Raw genomic sequence first — 3,320 nt, 5'->3', positions numbered from 1 at the left:
ACTTAGTGTGATGTTGGGGGTGACATTGCTGGCACGACTCTGGGAGTGACATTGGGGTGACACTGGAGAGTGATTCTGAAGTGTCATTGTAGTGGCATGGGTTATGTTGGGGCTTTTTGGGGAGGAAGGGTGGGTGACATCAGGGAGTGAACACTGGGTGGTGACGTTGTTGGGGTGTTATATTGGGGACCTAACGGCCCCTGACTGAAGAATGATCCTGGAATTGAATAAGGTATTTTGGCAGTTTTAAGGGAGTTGATATTTGTGGCTGTGGCTGCAAATGTTTTGTAGAGAGAGCTGTCCCTGGTATTTGGTCTTGTTCTTGCGAAGACTTGTTTTGCAAGCCGATGTTCCAGCTGGGCTCTTGTATGGGAACTGCTGAGTCATGGCCTGAACCTCTGATTGATCACCTGAGGCGAGCCATGAGGCAGCCAGAGGAGCACAGGTGAAGGCAATTCAATTCACCTGTGCTGCCAGAAGGGGTGGAGCCAGGCTGCCCCCTCCTAGAGCTATTTAAGAGCTGGCTGCCAGGGGGGAAGGGTCTCTGCTGGAGATCTGCTCTGTTAGAGTTTTGTGAGCGAGCCCAGGATAGGGGTAAGCCTTCTATTTATTCTCTTTTGTTGTCGTAGTCTGCTTTGCCTAACTGTCTTGTTTATTTTGTGATTATAGCATCCTAAAATTCTTAGATTGTAAAGCTCTGTATCATGTACTGGCTGAACGGGTACAGCATGCAAGTGGAACAAACCCTACAGACCCTAGGGAGAATGAAAGTGGGAGAAAGAGTGGGAGTGTGCTTTGAAGCAGGGGATGCCCTGCTAGTGACGCTGATCGAATCCACTGCTGGCATGTTCCTTCTCTCTCCTTTTCTGTGGCTTGCCATCTCTCAAGGGTCAGATAGTAATAGCATACTTGCTTAGGGAGATTCTGCTTCCCACTTAATGGAATCATCTAAAATTTTAGAGTGACACCTAGAGGGAGTGACACGGTGGTTATGTTGGAGTGATGTTGGGGTATCAATAGGATACATGTTAGGGAGTAGCATGATAGGGTGACATCAATGGGAGTGATGTTGGAGCACCACAGGGATTTAACGTGAATGACTGGTTCTGGGGTGAGAGCATTGGGGTGACACTGGGGAATGACAATGTTGGAGTAATGCTGAGGGTGGATATTGTGGTGACGGTGAGAGGTGACATTAGGAAGTGACTCCAGGGTGACATTGTTGGGTTGGCACTGGTGGGTGATGTTGGGATGAAAGGGGGGTGATGTGAAGGAGTAATGCTGGGGGATTGATGCTGGAGCATCCCTGGGGGGGTGACATCAGGGAGTGTTGGCGCTGATATTTGGAATGAAATAATGAGGTTTTGGGAACTCAATTTGGGGTGAATTAGCAAGGACGTGAACCTGGAGTTTGGTGTGAAATATTGATGGTTTGTGTCTGGAATATGACGTGAAATGGGCTTTGGAGCTTATTTGGATGGCAGTTTTCAGCGTAAAAAATGCTCTTTACAGTTTCCTTGCAGGAAGAGAATAAAGAAAAGTCTGCTTTCACACAGGAGGGGATATGATATACCTTTAGCTGATTCCCACAGGGGTGTACATATTCTCCCACTATTGCTCAAGCCACCTCAGTGACCTTTGACAGAGTTTCACTGCCTTAGGATGTGTATCCATGTGTAGATGATATTTAATTGCAAGCTCATACTCTGGAAAGGTGGGGGAAGTGGCAGCAGCACTAGATGACTGAGAATTTGAGATTCCACCTGCAAACTGTCAGGGGCTAAGTAAAGGAGTGAAACTTTAAGGCAGCAAAGGCCAGCAAAATTGTGCAAACTTGACTGAACCAAAGCAGAGATATGGGAAACCAGTGTGAACAGAAGCAAAGCTGTGCAAAATCTTACAAAACCACGTGAACTTCATGGAATCTCAGTGAAGACCAGTGATCCTGCAAAGTCTTCAGTGAACCAGGGCGGACTTCTGCAAAGCCCAGTGAAGATCCACAAGCCTGTACAAAAATACCGTGAATCCGCATGGACAGTACAAGGAACCCAAGTGAAAACCCACAACATCGTGCGTCCTTTGCTTTATTCAGGTTTGTTATCTGGCAATGCAGCCCAGCTGGATAAGGCTCTTGTAGACTGGTAGTATTTTCTTCAGGAACACTGAAATCTGAATCAGTGGGACATCGTCCATGATCTATTATCCAACTCTTACCTTCTCCTCCCCTGGTTTCTCATTGCCTGAGCACTTCAGGTTCACAGAAGATGAAAATGAAAAGAAAAAAGGAAAAGGAAAATGGAGGAAAAAAAAAAAAAAAAAAAGAAAACGGAAACGAAAAAAGGAGAATAAAAATGAAAAAAGGGAAAAGGAAAGGAGAAAAGAACAATGTAGAAAAAGAAAGAAAGAGAAATAACTAGAATTATTAAAAGGAACATTATTAGAAAAAGAAAAAAGAATTTGAAATACAATGAGGACAGGAAAAAGGCGAGGAAAAAGACAAAATAATTGGAATTAAGAAAATAAATAGAAAACGAATTGGAAATAGAACTAGAAGAAGAATTGGAAAAGGCAGAGGAAAAAGAACTGGAATTAGAAAAAGAATTACAAAAATAAAAAGGAAAAAGAAAACCAATTGGAAAAAAAATATTAGAAAAGGAAAAAATCAAGAATTAGAAAAAGCAAAAGAATTAGAAAAAGAATTAGGAAATAAGACAAAAAGAATTAGAAAAAGGGTAAGAAACAGAAAAACAAGAAAAGGGGAGAAGAAAAAGGTGAAGAAAATATTATAAAAATAATTTGAAATAGAAAAGAAAGAAAATAATTAAATTAGAAAATGAAAGAGAAAAACAATTAGAAAACGAAAAAACGAGGACAAATTAGGATTAGAATGAGAATTGGAAAAAGATAAGGAACTGGAAAAAAATGGGAAATGAGAAAGAATTAGAAAAAAACATTAGAAAAGGAATTGGAAAAGGAGCTAAAAGTAGAAAGACAAAAAAAGAGGGAAAAAATAAAGGAAAATGGAAAAGTGAGAAAAAAGTCTAGAAAAAGAACTAGAAATAGAAAATGAAAAATAAAAAAGAATAATTAGAAAAAATAGAAGAAGAATTAGAAAAAGAATTAGAGAGAGAAAAACAAAAATATGGAAAAGAAGATGAAAAGAAAAGGAATTGGAAAAAGAAAAGGAATTGTATAAAAAGGAATTGAGAAAAGAAAAAATGGAAAAAAATAGATGAAAAATTGGAGAGAGAACTGGAAATGGAAACAGACCTGGAAAAAGAATTGGAAAATGAAAAAGAAGAGAAAGGAAACAAAAGCAC

At 40.1% G+C, this 3,320-nt stretch overlaps 1 long non-coding RNA gene across 1 annotated transcript; it reads left to right on the top strand.

Annotated features, from left to right (window-relative positions):
* Window positions 1–548: 548 nt before the first annotated feature.
* On the top strand, window positions 549–2,326 carry LOC125699261 (uncharacterized). Its single transcript, XR_007379490.1, has 2 exons — window positions 549–594; window positions 1,513–2,326. It is a non-coding gene; the product is annotated as an uncharacterized LOC125699261 (long non-coding RNA).
* The last annotated feature ends 994 nt before the right edge of the window (window positions 2,327–3,320 follow it).

The sequence above is a fragment of the Lagopus muta genome, chromosome 12 (genome assembly GCF_023343835.1).
Source record: "Lagopus muta isolate bLagMut1 chromosome 12, bLagMut1 primary, whole genome shotgun sequence".
NCBI classification, from domain to species: Eukaryota; Metazoa; Chordata; class Aves; order Galliformes; family Phasianidae; genus Lagopus; species Lagopus muta.
The sequence above is the reverse complement of the archived record's forward strand: the minus strand, read 5'-3'. Positions and strand labels throughout refer to the sequence as shown.